The 22,345-nt window shown below is 37.9% G+C and overlaps 1 long non-coding RNA gene and 1 other non-coding gene across 2 annotated transcripts in view; one reads left to right on the forward strand and one right to left on the reverse strand.

Annotated features, from left to right (window-relative positions):
- LOC123334885 overlaps nucleotides 1-4,203 on the forward strand; it is a 101,154-nt gene extending 96,951 nt beyond the window's left edge. The window contains exon 4 of the long non-coding RNA XR_006553077.2: nucleotides 3,865-4,203. This is a non-coding gene — a long non-coding RNA (uncharacterized LOC123334885). The remainder of the gene's footprint in view (nucleotides 1-3,864) is intronic.
- TRNAC-ACA lies at nucleotides 3,298-3,369 on the reverse strand. Its single transcript has one exon. It is a non-coding gene; the product is annotated as a tRNA-Cys (tRNA).
- Nucleotides 4,204-22,345: the final 18,142 nt, after the last annotated feature.

Raw genomic sequence — 22,345 nt, forward strand, 5'->3', positions numbered from 1 at the left:
TTCCCTGAAAATCGGGTATGTAGCTTTTTCTAGGTCCCGATGAGATTTAGCTGCAAAATACTATTCCCGTTTTTAATATTCCCAGATTACTTGAGGAAATGTGAACAAGTCTTTTCTGCTAACAACTGATGCATAGATGGTCCTAAATAATGAATGTTAAAGGGATATTGTTCAGTTGTTCATTGTTGTTCAGTCGCTAAGTTGTTTCAACCTTTTGCAACCCCATGGACTGCAGCATGCCAGGTTCCTCTGTCCTCCACTGTCTCCTAGAGTTTGCTCAAATTTGTGTCCTTTAAGTCAGTGATAGTATCCAACCATCTCATCCTCTGCTGCCCTCTTCTCCTTTGGCCTTCAATCTTCCCCAGTATCAGGTTCTTTTCTAATGAGTAAGCTTTTCACATCAGGTGGCTAGAGTATCAGAGCTTCAGCTTCAGCATCAGTCCTTCCAATGAATATTCAGGGTTGATTTCCTTTAGGATTGACTGGTTGGATCTCCTTGGTGTCCAAGCTACTCTCAAGAGTCTTCTCCAGCACCACAATTCAAAAGCATCATTTGTTCAGATGCTGTGTCAAATGGGCATTAATGGCAAAAAGCATGGACTTTGGATTGAGTCCTGGCTCCGCCACCGACCAACTGTGTGACCTTAGGCAGATCATTTAACCCCTCTGTATTTCAGTTTCTATGTGTAAAATAATGATAATGAGAATTTGCCTTATGAAAACTTTCTGATTATATGATTGGAATTTTTTCTCTCCAATGGGTATCTTGTGTTTTCCTTTTGATTTATAGGAATTTAAAAAATGTATTATAAATAGTAATTTTATATGCATTGAGTACATTTTGAGAGATATAGTTGAATACTAACTTCCTTTTGCGTCTGGCATTATCTATAGATAAGAATTATTCTGATCACTTGACGTACTATTATGATGGTAATCCAAGAAATTATGTACTACTGCAATCACCTTAAAGACTGTTTCCATTCACTTCCTAAATCCCATGATTTATTTTTCTAAATGTAGATCTCAAAGTATATAGGTACCTCCAGAAAGACCACACCCAAAACAATCTGCCATATGAAAAAGGAGATACTTTGCACCATTTTCCCAAAGATTATTTGTATTTTTTCTTCTATGTTTAAAGCAGTAATAAAGTAACATCTCTTTGGTATGGTGAGGGCTAAAGCTCATTTTCTACTTTCACTTTAAGTGGAACTGTCATTCTTTTTTGATTAGGTCATTGATGAGCTTAAAACTCATTGCTAAAAATAAATTTCAATGTTTAATGCACTTATTTTCTGAGGTCAGCATGCAATGTCTGTCACAAGCATTGATGTTTTAGGAATTTATAAATCATTTGACATGATGTTGGTGACTTGAAACTGCAAATGTTAGGAGTATTTACATCAAGAATATCAGCAAATGCTACAAATTAGGGTTGGGTTTTGTGTTTCTGCTTTCTTTTTTTCAGAGTTGGCTTTTAAGCATCTGCTAGTACACCACTGATAACATTCTTTCAGCACCCCATGTTTTTCCTATTTTGAAACAGAATGACTCTTTCAAATCTACTCAGACATTCAGCAGCAAATGTAAATAGATTTATGATAGAAGCCTAGCATCTTCTGTCCTTGGTAGAAAATAGGAACATAAATCCATTCTGCTCAAAATATGTGCAGAGTAAAGACTGTTGCCCTGTCTTCCTTATCCCATCTGTCATCATAGGTAAAATTTCAACTAAATCTTTTGAGGAGTCAGGATAGAATATTTATAAAGTCTTATATTACAGGTGGTACTCAGAAATTTCAGTTACAGAAAAACTAGATTTTCATCCAAGAATGTTCTCTAAAGGAAAATGCATAGAAATCACAGGAAAGTTTTGAAATTATCTTGGCAAATATGCAATTCATAAAAACATTAACTTCTAATCTCATTTAAACTGCCTTTGAGAGAATTATTTGGTCATCTTATTCTGGAGGTAATATTTGGGTTTCACTGAAAAACCTAGACTTGTTTCTCTTTATGTTTGATAATGAGAATTCTCATTAATAAAAAAATAAACATATTGGGTAGAGATCAGTGAAAATCATACAACTTTCCAGGGTTCCCTACTTAACTGTGAAATTACCCTTCCCAGATGCAGACCAAGAGGTAGATTTGTTATTCCCTTTAGAATTCCTTTTGAAGTGTATGAGCTAGTAGTATTTAGAACATTATCAACAAAAAGCAAAAATTCTGGTTAACAAATAGCTTGATAAACAGTTTTATCAATATAACATAAGGTAGGATATATATCTGTACTAGTTGAAAGGAAAAAAAATTATCTTAGTCTAATTTGTGGGTATTTATTTAATAATCACTATGTTTAATGTGACTTTGCTAAATGTTGTTGGAAGTACTAAGACATAACCACAGACATCTACAAGCGAATCTTTTAATTATTTTCATGCTGGAATGATGCAAAGCTAGCAAGTACATCTTAGACAATTAATCCAAAGACATAACTTCATTGTGCTCCCATTTTTCTTTTCCTATTTTTTGCTTTACTGAGAAGGAAGTCACATGCAATAAGATCTAGCTAAGTAGACAGATTGGTGAGTTTTGAACAAATATGTATTGTCATGTAATCACTATCACAATCAAGATATAGGACATATCCATTGCCATAGAAAGTTACTTTTTATCTTTAGAAGTTAATTCATTGTTTTCTAGTGCAAATGGTCACTTGTTTTCTGAGGTAATTAGCCTTTTCTAAACTTTCAAATAAGTGAAATGATACAGCATGTATACTTTTGTATACAGCTTTTTTCGCTTAGCATGGCGATATTACATTATTGTTGTATACAGATATCAGGAGTTCATTGTATTCACCTACTGATGGGCATTTAGTTGTCTGCAGTTTGGGGTTATTATGAATACAAGTGTGCAGCCTTCGGTTGTGCATGTGCTTTCATTTCTCCTGGATAACTAGTTAGGAATTAAATTGCTCAATTACATACTAAGGGTATGTTTAACTTTACAAGAAACTGCAGAACCATCTTCTAGAGTGGCTGTGCAATTTTCTATTCCCATAAGCAATATATGAAATTTCCGATTACTTCACATTCTTACCAATACTTAGTATTTTCCAATTTTTAAATGTTTGATATTCTAGTGGGTGTATAGTAACATTTCTTTTTGGTTTTAATTTGCATTTCCCTAATTCGACCCCATGGACTGTAGCCTACAATGCTTCTCTGTCCATGGGATTATCCAGGCAAGAGTACTGGAGTGGGTTGCCATTTCCTTCTCCAGAGGATCTTCCCAACCCAGGGATCGAACCTGGGTCTCCCGCATTGTAGGCAGATGCTTTACCATCTGAGCCACCAGGGAACCCAATGACTAATGATACTGAGCAGCTCTTCTTATACTTATTGTTTGTCTTTTCTTTTGCCCCTAATTTTTCTTCTGTGTCCATGTCACATGCTAGTAGTTAGGCCTCTTTCAAATGTAAGTAAATGAAACTCACTGGGTGGTTTTTACTAAAAATGTACTCACAAAGTACCAGAGAAATTAAGAAAAGTTGTACAATCAAGCCTTGGGTGAAAAAGAATAGGAGGAGGTATCCTTTAGTATAAATATATAACTAGATCCTTTTCTTACAGAGATGACATTTAAATGACTCTGTTCCAATGCCCGCATGCATCACAATTCCAAATTTTAGATTTCTGTAAGAATTGTATTGCTTCTATTTGAATTAGGATCTTCTTTAGAAAATTGTATTTCTTAAATGCTTTCTCTTTAAATTATAGTGGGGGGGGGGATGTCACATGTGACATAATTTCCTCTCTTATAGTTTCTTCTGATTACTCTGATCTTTCCTTACAGAACAGCTTATCCTCGAATTCACCTTTATATGGTGATGATAAAGATTCTAAATGCACAGGGCAGAAAAGAGGAAAGAAATCTGATTCACACACACCTCTTTGATGATGAAGAGAAGCAGACCATCATGGGGATTAAGCCCAGGTATTACAAGTGGACACAGAAGGCAGAGTAAATGGTGAACCACAGAGCCTGAAGAACTGGGCAGGAAACTTGCTCATGCCAGAGAAAATGGACGGTAGACCCCTGGGGCAGAGACCAGTGCTGCACCCACGGAGGCAAGGATGGCTGTGGATGAATGAGAATCTGCAGGTAAGTGAGTGGAAGTTGCGAAGCTTCTTGCTTCTTCTTTTCTGGTCAGGAATTCTGATGGTAAGAGGAAAGATGGTGAACTTAAGAAATAAGGGAAGAAAATAACCTCAGTGAGAAACAGCTTTAAAAAAGATAGAAAATCTAAACTCACCAGGCAGTGTTGCATAGAGGCTCTGGGAGAGGCTGTAGCCCACACCATTTGTAGTGATCCCTACCTGAATACTTCTTTTTTTTCTTTATAAATTTTATTTATTTATTTATTTGATTTTTGGCTCTGCTGGGTCTTTGTTCCTACTTGGGCTTTTCTGTAGTTGCATAAGAGGAGCTGCTCTCTAGTTGCCATGTGTGGGCTTTTCATTGCAGTGCCTTCTCATGTTGCAGAGGACAGGCTCTAGGGAGACTTCAGCAGTCGTGGCACATGGGCTCAGTAGTTGCGGTTCCCAGGCTCTAGAGCACAGGATCAATAGTTGTGCTGCTCAGGCTGAGTTGCTCTGGAGCAGGTGGGATCTTCCCAGATGAGGGATCAAACCCATGCCTCCTGCACTGGCAGGCAGATTCTTTACCACTCAGCCACCAGGGAAGTCCTACATGCACACTTTTCTAATATTCTCTGTTAAAGCCCAGCAATCTGGAATAGGGGGAGAACATCAGGGAAATTAAATTATTACCAAGACTGAAAAATTTTTAGAAAGTTGTTAGAGAAGAGAAAGACTAAGGTGGTCAGTCTACCTTAGTGTTTATTTTGGAAAGAGAAAAAAGTGGAGCCTAGCATTTGAAGCTTAATTAACTTATTGTTTTGGTATTTGCTTTTGCTTGTGTGAAGTCCTTCATATTAAGAAAGGAAAAGGATAGCTATCCATGTCACTTGCTAATATTTTATTACATTTCACAGTACTGTTGGTATTTTGCTGACTATAAATCCCATTTTATTAAATATTTTGTGATGAAATATATTATTGGTAGTCTTAATAATAAGTTCATCAATATAATTAATTTGGGGTACAATTTCTGAAATCTCATATCTTCTTTTGTGAAATATCAAGATATTCATGAGAATAGCATAAAAAGTAAGCAAGTCAATCATATAAATATAACTCATTATGCAGAATTATAAATAATTCTAGACAATGACTAGTTTTTTCTGAAATGAAAGTCATAAAATTGTTGTTTTTTTAAAATGACCTAACCATTACTTTCTTTCCTATATTCTTAAGTGTAAAAAGGAATATCTTCAAAAATATAAAGTTTTTAAACTATCCCACCAAGCTTATGTTGAGAAAGTATGACTATATGAGCATCATATTGCTATAGGCAAGAGCATGGAGTCAGGTGACCCAGCTCAGGACCCACCTCTATAGTTTACTACAATATTTGTGTGTTGTCAGAACAGCAATTAAACATAATTATGTTTGTTGTTCTTATTTGTAAAAATGGAATGACAACAGTACTAACCTCATAGAGTTGTGGGATTGAAAGCAAAATACTTAGAGATCGGTGCATAAGAAACTCCATATGGAGTTTTGTGTGCAAATTAATTTGATCCACAAGAGTACCATGATGGCTCTCAAGATGACAGCATCTCATCTGCCCATTGAGTCAAAGCTACTTTCCGTTTCCTACTAGTGTCAACGTGTCCTTGAAAACAATATACACATGCGGCTTCTTCCTTCACTCTGGATTCCTTTCTTTTCTCCATTGAAAACTTCTGCTTTCCCTGTAAGACTCACTCAGCTTAAAATATCACCTCTGTATTAAGTTTTCTTTAACTATTGCAGGCTCTTGTATATTCCTTAATATTTTGTAAAAGTTCTCTATTAACATAAGTCACATTGTTTGGAAAGTTTGGGCACACTTATGTTTCTACTTCCTCTACTAACAATTGAGCACTTCCAGCATAGAACTGCGGAGAAGGCAATGGCAACCCACTCCAGTGCTCCTGCCTGGAAAATCCCATGGACGGAGGAGCCTGGTAGGCTCCAGTCCATGGGGTCGCGAAAAGTCGGACACGACTGGGCGACTTCACTTTCACTTTTCACTTTCATTCATTGGAGAAGGAGATGGCAAGCCACTCCAGTGTTCTTGTCTGGAGAATCCCAGGGACAGGGGAGCCTGGTGGGCTGCCGTCTATGGGGTCGCGCAAAGTCGGACACGACTGAGTGAGTTCACTTTCACTTTTCACTTTCATGCATTGGAGAAGGAAATGGCAACCCACTCCAGTGCTCTTGCCTGGAGAATCCCAGGGACGGGGGAGCCTGGTGGGCTGCCGTCTATGTGGTCGCACAGAGTCGGACACGACTGAAGCGACTTAACAGCAGCAACAGCAGCAGCATAGAACTGACATCTTTCTCTCATTCTTGCTTTAAAAACCAATACTTAATCTACTTCAATGAATCACTTAACCTACTTCAGCTAATACTTATCTACTTCAGTAGATTAAAAATTTGGAGAATCAAGAAATGAAGCAGTCCATCAGCCAATCCTGATACACTTTTTTGAGAAATGCTTTACTAATATTTATTGAGTGCTTACGATGTGACTTTCCCAGCTGCGAGTGCTTATTATATCTTCCCAGTAACAACCTTATGATATGGGGAAACTGAGGGGTAGCTGAAGTAACAAGCTCAAATCCACAAGCCACAAATAGTAAAGCTGACCTGTAAGGCCAGGAAGTATGGCTGCAGCCTAAGTGATTAACCTGATGTCATTTTTTATTATATTGGTGATGAATATGAAAATCATTCATCGATATATAACACACATCCATATAAAATCACAAGTGTATATTTATATCCAGGACATTGTGAAAGATTTCCTCTTTTGTATTTCCTCTTTGTATTTTCTATTTATCACTATCATTGCATTCAAAATAAACTTGCTTTGATACACTAATGAAAACCTGCCTCACCTAACAGTTAACTACATTTTATTAATTTGCAGTGATGGATTGCTTAGTATATTAAATTAACTTTTGTGTTTGAATGTTCACTTTTTCCAGTGCTTTTGTAATGTCCCTGACATCAGTATCCCTGATTTAAAAAATAATAAGGCCTCCTCCACCTGCACTTTCTTACCCTATATACTATGCATTCTCTCAATCATTTTTTAACTTACTGAATAAGATTGACTGAAACGTTAATTAGGTTTTTAACTAGTAATCTAAATGTAAAGAAAACAGTAATCATTGGTTAAAGTCCATTTGTTTTCACAAAAATATGCGGTTAACTACATATGTGGCTGAAAATAAATGTTTAGTCCTGGAAACTTGATGTAAATATATTGTATGGAAACCATATTGTGGGGATGAACTCTTCTCTTCTTAATAGATTTTAACCACTTGGCTCCCACTAACCAGTGAGTGAGCTGACACTGACTCACACATTATTGTTTAGTTTTGTTTTTAGGTGAAAGTAAAAGTGTTAGTCACTCAGTCGTGTCTGACTCTTTGTGACCCCATGGACTGTAGCCCATCAGGCGCCTGTGTCCATGGGATTCTCCAGAAAAGAGTACTGGAGTGGGTTGCCATTTCCTTCTCCACAGGATCTTCCCAACCCAGGGATTGAATCCAGGTCTCCCGCATTACAAGCAGATTCTTTACCACCACCAGGGAAGAGCCACCAGGGAAGCCCCCAAAAGTACTCTACATGTTCAGAGAAACTTCTCTAGGAATGAACTGTAGAAATAATCCTTGAAAGTATCATCTTTAGGTAAATTTGTTTTTAACTAAATTTGATATATTTGGCAACATTTAAATTTCAGGAGAATTCAAACAAACTCTTTTTTCTGCTTTCCCTTTTAAAAATCAGATCTGGCCACACTGAGCCCACCATTTTTCAAGGCAGCAGTTCACTCCTCCTGAGCAGTGACAACCCTTTTAGACTGTGACTACGATCTTCTTTCCCTCAGTCCTCCCAGTTACTAAGTTCAACCTGGTTCAGGTTCACTTGGCTATGTAACCTGCCAAATTAACCTTGACATTTAATTTTGTGCCCCATATTCCAAGCTGACTTTCATGGCAACACTACTAAACACCAAGGACCATTTATTATTGTTTACAGTTGTTAACTATAATTGTGCTATTATTCAATAACTCCCTGGTTTCTACTTCTTTCTTTCTTCAGTTTAAGTCTGAATTTGGCAATAAGGAGTTCATGATCTGAGCTGCAGTCAGCTCCCGGTCTTGTTTTTGCTGACTGTATAGAGTTTCTCCATTTTTGGCTGCAAAGAATATAATCAGTCTGATTTCGGTATTGACCATCTGGTGATGTCCATGTGTAGAGTCTTCTCTTGTGTTGTTGGAAGAGGGTGTTTGCTATGACCAGTGCATTTTCTTGGCAAAACTCTATTAGCCTTTGCCCTGCTTCATTTTGTACTCCAAGGCCAAATTTGCCCATTATTGCAGGTATTTCTTGACTTCCTACTTTTGCATTTCAGTCCCCTATAATGAAAAGGACATCTCTTTAGGGTGTTAGTTCTAGAAGGTCTTGTAGGTCTTCATAGAACCATTCAACTTGAAGTTCTTCAGCATTACTGATCGGGGCATAGACCTAGATTACTGTGACATTGAATGGTTTGTCTTGGAAACAAACAGAGATCATTCTGTCACTTTTGAGATTGCATCCAAGTACTGCATTTCAGACTCTTTTGTTGACTATGATGGCCACTCCATTTCTTCTAAGGATTCTTGACCACAGTAGTAGATATAATAGTCATCTGAATTAAATTCACCCACTAGCACAATCTGGTATGACCTAAATCAAATCCCTTATGAATATACAGTGGAAGAGAGAAATAGATTCAAGGGATTAAATATGATAGACAGAGTGTCTGAAGAACTATGGATGGAGGTTCATGACATTGTACAGGAGGCAGTGATCAAGATCATCCCCAAGAAAAAGAAATGCAAAAAGGCAAAATGGTTGTCTGAGGAGGCCTTATAGATAGCTGTGAAAAGAAGGGAAGCTAAAGGCAAGGAGAAAAGGAAACATATACACATTTGAATGCAGAGTTCCAAAGAATAGCAAGGAAAGATAAGAAAGCCTTCCTCAGTTATCAATGCAAAGAAAGAGGAAAATAATAGAATGGGAAAGATTGGAGATCTCTTCAAGAAAATTAGAGCTATCAACGGAACATTTCATGCAAAGATGAACACAATAAAGGAAAGAAATGGTATGGACCTAACAGAAGCAGAAGATATTAAGAAGAGGTGGCAACAATACACAGAACTGTACAAAAAAGATCTCCATGACCCAGATAACCACGATGGTGTGATCACTCACCTAGAGCCAGACATCCTGGAATGGGAAGTCAAGTGGGCCCTAGGAAGCATCACGACGAACAAAGGTAGTGGAGGTGATGGAATTCCAGCTCAGCTATTTCAAATCCTCAAAGATGATGCTGTGAAAGTTCTGCGCTCAATATGCCAGCAAATCTGGAAAATTCAGTAGTGGCCACAGGACTGGAAAAGGTCAGTGTTCACTCCAATCCCAAAGAAAGGTGACGCCAAAAAATGTTCAAACTATTGCACAACTGTACTTATCTCACACACTACCAAAGTAATGCTCAAAATTCTCCAAGCCAGGCTTCAACAGTACATGAACCATGAACTTCCAGATGTTCAAGCTGGATTTAGAAAAGGCAGAGGGAACAGAGATCAAATTGCTAACATCATTTGGATCATCGAAAAAGCAAGAGATTTCCAGAAAAACATTTATTTCTGCTTTATTGGCTATGCCAAAGCCTTTGACAGTGTGGATCACAACAAACTGTGGAAAATTCTTGCAGAGGTAGGAATACCAGACCACCTGACCTGCGTCCTGAGAAATCTGAATGCAGGTCAAGAAGCAATAGTTAGAACTGGACATGGAACAACAGACTGTTTCCAAATTGGGAAAGGAGTATGTCAAGGCTGTATATTGTCTCCCTGCTTATTTAACTTATATGCAGAGTACATCATGTGAAATACTGGGCTGGATGAAGCACAAGCTGGAATCAAGATTGCCGGGAGAAATATCAATAACCTCAGATATGCAGATGACACCACCCTTATGGCAGAAAGCAAAGAAGAACTAAGGAGCCTCTTGAAATTTAAAGAGGAGAGTGAAAAAGTTGGCTTAAAGCTCAACATTCAGAACACTAATATCATGGCATCCAGTCCAATCATTTCATGGCAAATAGATGGGGAAACAATGGAAACAGTGACAGACTTTATTTTGGGGGGCTCTAAAATCACTGCAGATGGTGACTGCTACCATGAAACTAAAAGACGCTTGCTCCTTGGAAGAAAAGTTATGACCAACCTAGGAAGCATATTCAAAAGCAGAGACATTACTTTGCCAACAAAGGTCTGTCTAGTCAAAGCTATGGTTTTTCCAGTAGTCATGTATGGATGTGAGAGTTGGACAATAAAGAAAGCTGAGCATCGAAGAATTGATGCTTTTAAACTGTCATGTTGGAGGAGACACTTGAGAGTCCCTTGGACTGCAAGGAGATCCAGCCAGTCCATCCTAAAGGAAATCAGTCCTGAATATTCATTGGAAAGACTGATATTGAAGCTGAAACTCCAATACTTTGGCCACCTGATGCGAAGAGCTGACTCCTTGGAAAAGACCCTGATGCTGGGAAAGATTGAAAGTGGGAAATGGGAATGACAGAGAATGAGATGGTGGATGGCATCACCTGCTCGATGGACATGAGTTTGAGTAAGCTCCAGGAGTTGGTGATGGGCAGGGAGGCCTGGCATGCTGCTGTCCATGGGGTGCCAAAGAGTCGTACATGACTGAGTGACTGAACTGAACTTCTACTTCTTAAACTTTAAAATAAATGGCACAGAAGATTGTAAATGAGCGAAGCTATTTTGACAAGCCCTGCAATATCTGGATTTTCATACCCGAGTCATAGTGCTTAATGAAAGTGACTAGTCATCCTTGACATGCTAAGAACCATGGAAGAATGCAAAGAATAAATTACATGGCCTTCAGTTTGACAACATCAATGTATCTTAAGGTTATAGCTTTATAACTTTCAATTTTCAAGTGCAACAAAGAAAATGAAATCATGAATGAAACTTTTATAACAACAGTGAAAGGAGTTTTCTTGATCAAAGGAAATTTGGAAGTGAGATACAACTGTTAGATAAAAAAGTTGAAGTCTTGGAAAATAATTTCTGTTACAAGAAGACTTTTTAGCATACTGAGTCAAAGTTACATTTTTAATTAATAATTTAAACTTCACATAGACTTCATCTATCATCTCCCCATTCTACCCCACTTTAAGTTCACTTAATAGAAGACTGTCCATTTTCTGAGAAAAAATGTAACCGATGTTAATATAAAGATTTTAAGAAATATAATGGCCTTTAGGAAAGCTGATATGGGAAGTAGGGGGGAAAAAAGTGACAAGATAGGTACAATAGTTTGGACTAGCACCAAGGAAAAGTATAAGTAGGGCTGAATCTGCCCTATAATTTTCACCAACATCTTGCAACATTACAACAAGCTATACAACTGGCCTTTTAAAAATATTTTGAAAGCAGTGTTGATTACATGTATGAAATGTAGTTAGATTTGCAATATGCAATTTTGGGTATCTGTCTGTAGTCACAGTACCAACCTGATGGTTTAAACTACCTAAGCCATTTATTGGTTAAAATTTACTGTACACTTCAATGAAGGTCATTTCTACCCTTCCCATTATGGTGTTGACCATGTATACATTTGAATCTTACCTTAAATGCTTCTGGAAGAAAACATGGAATAAATATCAATTAGCAAATGTAAAGAATAAAAGACCACATTTTCTCAATGGAGCCCTACAAAATTGAACAAAAATGAAAAAATATAGAGAAAATGTAAAACTAGTAATTCCTCAACAAAATACATTTGGGAGCTCATAAATATTTTAAGAAATAGTTGTTGAGAGGAGAAAAATTGACCAAAAAACTAAAATATCAAGTGAGCTCTTAAATGATCATTCTCTTGGAGTTTGGCATCTTGTTCTCTCTTTATCTAACTTGTATTTAACACACGCTGATACCAACCACATACTCTCCTTGGAAACAATTTTCTTGAGACTAGCTTAACGTTTAAAAACATGTGTGTGTCTTTTTTTCAAACTACAGAAGAATATTTAAAGGAGCCCAAATTCTTACCATTTAATTTTTTATTACTGGGTAATAATTGGGTATAAATGATAAATAAAATTGTATACATTTAAAGTATACAATGTGATAAATTAATACACATATATATTATGCAATGATTACCAAGGTTAATATAATAAACACATTCTACACCTCACAAAGTTAACTTTTTTTTTTTTTGATGGTGAGAATGCTTAAGATCTACTCTCAGCAACTTTCAAGTACCATATTCTTACCCTCTTGACTCCTATGACAAGTAATGTAAAGTATTACATAAAGTTAGAAAATTGTTTTCCAGGAAACAGCAAAACGCTTACCACAGGCTCCTCTCAAAACATCCAGTATTAACAGTTTCTTATGATTCCTTTGGGCTTCCCTGGTGGCTCAGCAGTAAAGAATCACCTCCAATGCAGGAGATGAGAGTTCAATCCCTGGGTAGGGAAGATCCCCTGGAGAAGGAAATGGCAACCCACTCCAGTATCCTTGCCTGAGAAATCCTATGGATGGAGGAGCCTGGTGGCCTACAGTCCATGGGGTCACAAAAAGAGTTATTCACGACTTAGTGACTAAACAAACACCTGATTCCTTTCCCTCACCAAAATATATATTTATTCACATACACATAATTAGTTTTGAATTTACTTTCACAAAAAGGATCTTAATATATAATTCTGTATCTTTCTTTTTTCCATTAATAAGCATCTTAGAGATCTGTTCACACTAGAACATATATCAATATTTTATTATTTATCATATGGTAGAGTGTACTTTCACTTTTCATTTCATGCATTGGAGAAGGAAATGGCAACCCACTCCAGTGTTCTTGCCTGGAGAATCCCAGGGATGGGGGAGCCTGGTGGGCTGCAGTCTATGGGGTCACACAGAGTCGGACACGACTGAAGCGACTTAGCAGCAGCAGCAGCAGAGTGTACCATCATATACATACATTATTATATATTAATCTGTCCTCTTCTGATAAATAGCATTTTGTTTGTTTTTAGCATTTTGCTCTTATGAAAATTTCTGTACTGAATATCCTTGTACATAAATTTTGACAGGCTTTTGTAAGGATATTAATAGATTAAATTTCAACCAATGAGCTAAAGGTATTTGTATTTTAAATTTTGATAGATGTTGTGAAATTGTCCTCCAGAAAGAATGGAGCAATTTATATCCCTACAATAAAGTATGTGACAGACCATTTATTCACACCCTGGCCACCACTGGAAAAATCAAAGTATTTTAAATTTTGACAGTATAATAGCAGAATAATATACTTTTTCACAAGGGCTTCCCTTGTGGCTCAGCTGGTAAAGAATCTGCCGCAATGTGGGAGACCTGGCTTCAATCCCTGGGTTGGGAAAGGCTGGAGAAGGGAAAGGCTACCCACTCCAGTATTCTGGCCTGGAGAATTCCATGGACTGTATAGTCCATGGAGTCAAACAGAATTGAGCACGACTGAGTGACTTCATCAACGAACGAATACTTTTTCATAATTTGCATTTTCCACTGATACTGAAATTGAGCATTTTTTACACGTAATTTATTGTTGTTTGTATTTTTTGAAAAAATCCCTTGTTCTTTTAAGAACTTTGTTTGTTCATCTTTTCTTATTGATTTGCATAAGTTCTTTATAAATTTAAAAAATTCTATTTGGTTATATACATAAAATGATTTTTACATTGTTATTAAATATTAATTTTTCAGTTTTGGTTGTGAAATCTATTATCTTGTGGAAGTTTTGTTATAAGATCAAATTTTTCGATCCTTTAGTTAAAGCTATTCAGAAAACCTTTCTGTGTGCCAGTATTGTGACTAGATTCACTCACACTTTCTTCATTTGTTTTAATAACCTCATTTCCCCCTGTAATTTCCAATTTTATTTCTATTTTTACTGTGAGTAATAAGCAAAAATACATATTCATAATAATTTTGAGTAAAGCAGCTTTTAAAGCACTGCTGCTGCTGCTGCTAAGTCGCTTCAGTCGTGTCCGACTCTGTGCGACCTCATGGACGGCAGCCCACCAGGCTCCCCCGTCCCTGGGATTCTCCAGGCAAGAGCCCTGGAGTGAGTTGCCATTTCCTTCTCCAATGCATGAAAGTGAAAAAATAAAGTGAAGTCGCTCAGTCGTGTCCGACTCCTAGCGACCCCATGGACTGCAGCCCATCAGGTCCCTCCATCGATGGGATTTTCCAGGCAAGAGTACTGGAGTGGGTTGCCATTGCCTTCTCCACAACCTTAAGTATCTAGTAATCTAGCTTTCATTTGTCCATTTAAAAAAATCTTTTAAACATTTTATTTTGTATTGGGATATAGTTGATTAAGAATGTTGTGATAGTTTCAGGTGAACAGTGAAGGGACTCAACCATATATGTATGTTCACTCCCAAACTCCCCTCCCATCCAGGTTGCCATGTAACATTAAGCTGAGTTCCACAGTAAGTCCTTTTTGGCTATCCATTTTAAATATAGCTACATGTACATGTCCATTCCAAACTCCTTAACTATCCCTTATCCTTATTCTTCATCCCTATAACTTCATTTTTTAAAAATGTTTACTCCTTTGTGCTATTGGAAACATCTTTTTTCAATGTTTGTTCCAATTTGTAATAGTTTTCATACCACTTATTGAATGATACATTTTTTAAACATTTATTTATTTATGTCTTGCTGGGTCTTTGTTGCTATGTGGGCTTTTCTCCAGTTGCCACTAGTGGGGTCTATAGTTGCAGTATGTGGACTTCTTACTGAGGGGGCTTCTCTTGTGTGGAACACGGGTTCCAGGGCATGTGGGCTTCAGTAGTTGTGGTGCATGGGCTTAGTTACTCTGCAGCCTTTGCGATCTTCCCTGACCAGGGATTAAACCTGTGTCTCCTGCATTGGTAGGTGGATTCTTACCACTGAGTCACCAGGGAAGCCCTGTACTTAAAATTCTGATATGCCACAATTACCATTAATCTAATTATCTAACCCCCCTAGCTGTTTAGATCTGTATATTAAAAAAAAAATCTCTATTCTGTTTCATTGCCCTGGCCTTTTATTTTCTCTGCCTTACTACCTTAAGTATGTTCAATAAGAATAGGTACATTTTATTGAGTGACTCTCCTATAAACATAAGTAAATGTTTATTAAGAAACATTTTATTTATTTATTTAATTTTTAAATTATGACACCCTAGAAGTGGGAGGAGGTGGGGTACACCGGACTTTCCCTAAACACCTGTATTCACTATCTCATTGTTCAATTTGCCACATTGAATTATTTAGTTTATTCCTAACCACCATACTTCTATGCAAGCATTAATTATTCAGTATCACAGATGGAAAAAAATAAACTTCAAAAGGAAAAATATTTTGCACAAAGTCATAAAACTTATAAGTGGCAAAGCTGAGATTCAAACCTATATATGTCCAACCCCAAATTCCATTCTTTTTCCATGACTCCCCAGTGTCAGATGCATAAAACTACTTGACAGAGTTAATGACAGACAATGACAGGATCATCCTCCAGTATTAAGCATCACTTAGACAGCAAGATTTTACAGTGGAATAATGACAAATATTAAGGGAGGTAAGAAAAACAGGTATGGGATTAATAAATTTCATAGGGATCAGAGAATGGTTTATTGAGGTTGCTAATGAGGTATGCTTCCCAGGTGGTACTAGTGGTAAAGAATCCGCCTGCCAATGCAGCAGACGTAAGAAATGAGGATTCCATCCCTGGGCTGGGAAGATCACCTGGAGAAGGAAATGGCAACCCACTAACAGTATTCTTGTCTGGAAAACCCCACGGACAGAGGAGCCTGGTGGGCCACATACAGCCTGTGGGGTCGAAAACAGTCGGACACAACTGAAGCGACTTAGCACGTGAGGTATGCAAAGAGACATAGGAGAAAGAAAAAACTGATAATAGAGTTTGGGTCAGATAGTAGAGAGCTTTGACTACCTGCCTAGAGAGCTTGTGTCATATGTATGATTTTATCAGAGGAACGTTTTTCAGTATTTCTCACAGAGCAATTTCTACTGCCCAGTGTTTTTTTTGGTTCTTGTTTTAAGAAAAAGAAATGAAAAAGCCAAAATGGTTGCCTGAGGAGGCTTTACAAATAGCTGTGAAAAGAAGAGAAGCTAAAGGCCAGGAGAAAGGAAAGATACACCCATTTGAATGCAGAGTTCCAAAAAATAGCAGGGAGAGATAAGAAAGCCTTCCTCAGTGATCAATGCAAAGAAATAGGGGATAACAATAGAATGGGAAAGATTAGAGATCTCTTCAAGAAAATTAGAGCTATCAATGGAACATTTCATGCAAAAATGAACACAATAAAGGAAAGAAAAGGTATGGACCTAACAGAAGCAGAAGATATTAAGAAGAGGTGGCAACAATACACAGAACTGTACAAAAAAAGATCTCCATGACCCAGATAACCACGATGGTGTGATCACTCACCTAGAGCCAGACATCCTGGAATGGGAAGTCAAGTGGGCCCTAGGAAGCATCACGACGAACAAAAGTAGTGGAGGTGATGGAATTCCAGCTCAGCTATTTCAAATCCTCAAAGATGATGCTGTGAAAGTTCTGCGCTCAATATGCCAGCAAATTTGGAAAACTCAGCAGTGGCCACAGGACTGGAAAAGGTCAGTGTTCATTCCAATCCCAAAGAAAGGCGATGCCAAAAAATGTTCAAAGTACTGCACAACTGTACTCATCTCACACGCTACCAAAGTAATGCTCAAAATTCTCCAAGCCAGGCTTCAACAGTATATGAACCATGAACTTCCAGATGTTCAAGCTGGATTTAGAAAAGGCAGAGGAAACAGAGATCAAATTGCTAACATCTGTTGGATCACTGAAAAAGGAAGAGAGTTCCAGAAAAACATCTACTTCTGCTTTACCAACTATGCCAAAGCCTTTGACAGTGTGGATCACAGCAAACTGTGGAAAATTCTTGCAGAGGTGGAAATACCAGACCACCTGACCTGCCTCCTAAGAAATCTGTATGTAGGTCAAGAAGCAACAATTAGAACTGGACATGGAACAACAGACTGGTTCCCAATTGGGAAAGGAGTACATCAAGGCTGTAAATTGTCACCCTGCTTATTTAACTTATATGCAGAGTATATCATGAGAAACACTGGGCTGGAATAAGCACAAGCTGGAATCAAGATTGCCGGGAGAAATATCAATAACCTCATATATGCAGATGACACCACCCTTATGGCAGAAAGTGAAGAAGAACTAAGGAGCCTCTTGATGAAATTTAAAGAGGAGAGTGAAAAAGTTGGCTTAAAACTCAACATTCAGAAAACTAAGGTCATGGCATCCAGTCCCATCGTTTCATGGCAAATGGACAGTGAAGCAGTGGAAACAGTGACAGACTTTATTTTGGAGGGCTCTAAAATCACTGCAGATGGCAGCCATGAAACTAAAAGACACTTGCTCCTTGGAAGAAAAGTTATGACCAACAGAGATACCATATTAAAAAGCAGAGAGGGACATTACTTTGCCAACAAAGGTCCGTCTAGTTAAATCTATGGTTTTTCCAGTAGTCATGTATGGATGTGAGCATTGGACTATAAAGAAAGCTGAGTGCAGAAGAATTAATGCTTTTGAGCTGTGGTGTTGGAGAAGACTATTGAGAGTCCCTTGGACTGCAAGGAGATTCAACCAGTCAATCCTAAAGGAAATCAGTCCTGAATATTCATTGGAAGGACTGATGCTGAAGCTGAAACTCCAATATTTTGGCCACCTGATGTGAAGAGCTGACTCATTGGAAAAGACCCTGATGCTGGGAAAGATTGAAGGTGGAAAGAGAAGGGGACATCGGAGGATGAGATGGTTGGAGGGCATCACCAACTCGATGGACATGAGTTTGAGTAAACTCTGGGAGTTGATGATGGACAAGGAAGCCTGGTATGCTGCAGTCCATAGGGTTGCAAAGAGTCGGACAGGACTGAGCAACTGAACTGAACTGATGGGAGCACAGCCAGCCTCATTTGTTTGCGTTGTGTCTGTGACTACTTCTGTGCTACAATGGCTGAGTTAAGTAGCTGCATAAAACCCCAAAAGTCTGAAAAAATTCTGTCCTCTATAGAAAACACTTACAACCCTTGTACTAGTGTATTTTCTTAAAACCTCACTATAGCTGCCTTGAATAAACAGATCAATTTTGTTTGTATGAACAACATGCCAGGTAAGGATTTTGGACATTGATTCAATATTGACTACTTGATTCTTCAACTCCTGTCACCATGTAAAAACACCTGCTACTGCTGCTGCTGCTGCTGCTGCTGCTGCGTCTCTTCAGTTGTGTCCGACTCTGTGCGACCCCAGAGCCAGCAGCCCACCAGGCTCCCCTGTCCCCGGGATTCTCCGGGCAAGAACACTGGAATAGGTTGCCATTTCCTTCTCCAATACATGAAAGTGAAAAGTGAAAGTGAAGTCGCTCAGTTGTGTCCGACTCCTAGCGGCCCCATGGACTGCAGCCTACCCAGCTCCTCCGTCCATGTGATTTTCCAGGCAAGAGTACTGGAGTGGGTGCCATTGCCTTCTCCAAAACACTTGAAGCACTATTAAAACTTGTACTTAATTTTGTCATTATCTAATGATACCCCTTGACTCATGTGATGAGTAAATAAAAATAAATAAGAGAGAGATCAGAATATAAATTGCAAAATTGGTGAAGATATTTATAAGGCCTAGAATTGTCATAAAATGCCTTAGAAAACACTCTTTTAAACTTTGCAGTAAGGTGAAAAATTTTAGAAATATCCAAGGGGTATATCATGAATAAGAAAATGAGTCTAATGTAGTAAGGAAATAATACGGTCAATACTATGCAAATTTAAGTTGCTGCTACTGCTGCTAAGTCACTTCAGTCGTGTCCGACTCTGTGCGACCCCAGAGACGGCAGCCCACCAGGCTTCCCTGTCCCTGGAATTCTCCAGGCAAGAACACTGGAGTGGGTAAGTTACTCTTGTTCAAAAGAGGAGGACAAATGGACATTGATGGAACTGATTATTTATTTGAATTTTTGTTATTAAAACACTTGAGCCATTAACCAATTAACATAAAGTGCAATTTGTGAGATCAAAAGAGGGAAAATGTCCCTAGACTATATCCAAAGTGATTACATTCCAAGAGCCAACTGACCTTTCAGCAGCTCTGCCTCTTCTGCTCCTTGACTGGCCAGCGCATTCTGTGGTACTCTAAGCCTTTCCTCCAAATGTCACATTCCTGCTGAATGATGTCTTCCTTTTGAACTTGTACTGAGCTTGAATTGCTTTTAAATTAATCGCAGATAATTTATAGAAAAATGTGAACATAAAAATTTAGGGGTTGTTTACATTGATATGAAGGACAAATTAATAAGCTTCTAATCAAGGCAGAAAATGACTTTCTATAATTATTTACGTGAAGAATAAAGTTTTTCATATCCCAGGGTGACCTATATTTTTATCTGTACCCTAGACCAAGGTTTCTCAGGCTTGGCACTCTTGACATTTTGGGCCAAACAGTGTTTTGGTTGTGCTTCTGTTCTGCGTGTTGCAGAATGTTTTCCAGATTCGCCAGCCTCTACCCACTGGATGGCAGTAGCAACAGCCTGCCCCTTGCCAGTAGTGGCAAAATTAGCCCTGGCTGAGGTCCACTGCCCTAGATAAAAGTGTGTGAAAAACTGTATCAGCACCTGTACTTTATCATCTAAGTCAGTGTTAGTCACTTAGTTGTGTCCAACTCTTTGTGACCCCATGGACTGTAGCACACCATTTTCCTCTATCCATGGAATTCTCCAGGCAAGAATACTGGAGTATGTTGCCATTTCCTTCTCTAGGGGATCTTCCCAACCCAGGGATCAAATCTAGGTCACCTGCATCACAGGCAGAGTCTTTACCATCGAGTCACCAGGGAACTCTTAATTTATCATCTAGTTAGCCATAAAAACCATGATTTACATAGGCAGACTGTTGCTCTTAGTTCTGCTCTTTTTCTTGAGAATTATATTTATTTATTAATTTTTATGGGGAAGCATTACATGCATTCTCAGACGTGTCCCACTCTTTGCGATTCCATGGACTGTAACCTGCCAGGCTCCTCTGTCTATGGGATTCTGCAGGCAAGAATACTGGAGTGGTTTGCCATTTCCTCTTCCAGGGGATCTTCACGACCCAGGGATTGAACCCATGTCTCCTGTGGTTCCTGCATTGACAAGTGGATTCTTTGCCATTGAGCCATCTGGGAGGCAATGCAAATGTTTAGTCTTCAGATTAAACTATCTTTGCCACTAGGCTCTGCCATTTATAGCTGTGTGACCTGACAAATTACTTGACCTCTTTTTGTTGTTGCTGTTGTTTAGTTGCTAAGTCGTGTTTGACTTCTAGGGGGCCTCAAGTTTCTTCAAGTACAATAATAAAGTACAATATTTAGCACTATGCTTGATATATGTTAAGTGATTAACAATTGGGGGTTATTATGGGTAACTGTATTAAATTGTATTATGATTAAAAATGTTTTTTCCTTTCCTATAAAAAGATTTTATATTTTCATCCTATGGATTTCCTGTATGATTTGGTTTTGCTAATGAACTGTGAGTGAAAGAACCACTTTCTAGAAAAAGCTTTAAGAACCATTGTGAGGGTCTAATGCCTCTACAATGGCTCTCTCCTGAAATCAGCAATGTCTCAGATAAGCTGTTCCTAAAGCCTAGGACCTGTTCCTTAAGCCTAGGACCTGTTCCCTCAGAATGAAGATGACACGGAACAGAACGTGACCTGTGATAAACATATAACTTGACCTAGGAATAAAGCTTTGATTGTCTAGAAGGAATGAGTCCTCTAAGTTTTTTTTTTTTAATTTTAGTTTTTAACTGGAGCCTATTCTGGTGTAAAGTAAGTGATAAAGTAATTTATCGAACATTTCTTGAACATACATGACATGCCAAACATTATGTTATAGAACAGATTAGCAAAACTTTCCATGCTGTCTTAGAACAAAGATTTCAGTGGTAGAGAAGGGGAAAATGGTATTAAACATAAGACATTGAGATAGAAGCGGTAATAGATAGGGGACAATGAGGAGCCTCTTAGAGTTAAAACCCTAATAGAAGGGCAGAAAAAGAATCAAGCTAAAGGAAGTGTAAGGCAGGAAAACATGGGAGCATGGGACATTTTCTTTTAATGGTGAAGAGATAGGAAAAGGAGATACTATGGACAATTTAAGGACATATTGATGCACATGTTTTGAAATTCAGGATTTATCTTTTTAGTCAAAGGGAAACCATCAAACATTTCTAATCAGGAAAATGACAGTGTCCTAAATTATCCACTTGGTCATTGACTGCCCATACATATTGCCTCTTTAGAAGCCTAATGCCCTTGAAACATTATTTAAAGATGTTCAGCTGTGTCTGAATGTCTTATTTCTCAGAATAAACTCAAAGAATATTATGTTCATCTAATAAGCCAACATTCAACTTTTCTAATTGAATGTATTACTTTGAGCGATTAGTTATGATCCTAAAAGTAGAGTAATCTAGAGAATTCACTTATTGAATATCATTAGCTAGTTATTTCCTTCCTGTTCCAATGTAGCCAGTGATGGTGCACTAAGGTAGTATTTCAGGGGGAAAGATAATAGCAGCAAGAGAAATAATAACAACAACAATAAACCTAACATCAGCAGGTCCAAAATAGAAACGGAAAGTTGTCATTGAAAAGGATTCTGGAAATGGAAGATTCATCTCTTCATTATTTGAATTCTTCCTAGTTGAGATTCAGAAGGAATCATTGTCATTTTTTCAATGGCAGATCTATTCCATTGATAATAATGCCTTCCTTTATAGATTTCCTGAAAGCTGTTTCTTGCTGTAGAATAAATTCCTAACTGATAAATTAGGATACTCAGCCCTTCCAACAATTGTGTATCACCATTATCATCACCATCATTATTATTATCGTATCATTATCATCACTGTTATTATGTATCAGTGGTTCTGCTCTCATGACTACACTCTGAGATACAGTCTCATTAATCATGATTATGACA

The sequence above is a fragment of the Bubalus bubalis genome, chromosome 8 (assembly GCF_019923935.1).
Source record: "Bubalus bubalis isolate 160015118507 breed Murrah chromosome 8, NDDB_SH_1, whole genome shotgun sequence".
Taxonomy (NCBI): Eukaryota; Metazoa; Chordata; class Mammalia; order Artiodactyla; family Bovidae; genus Bubalus; species Bubalus bubalis.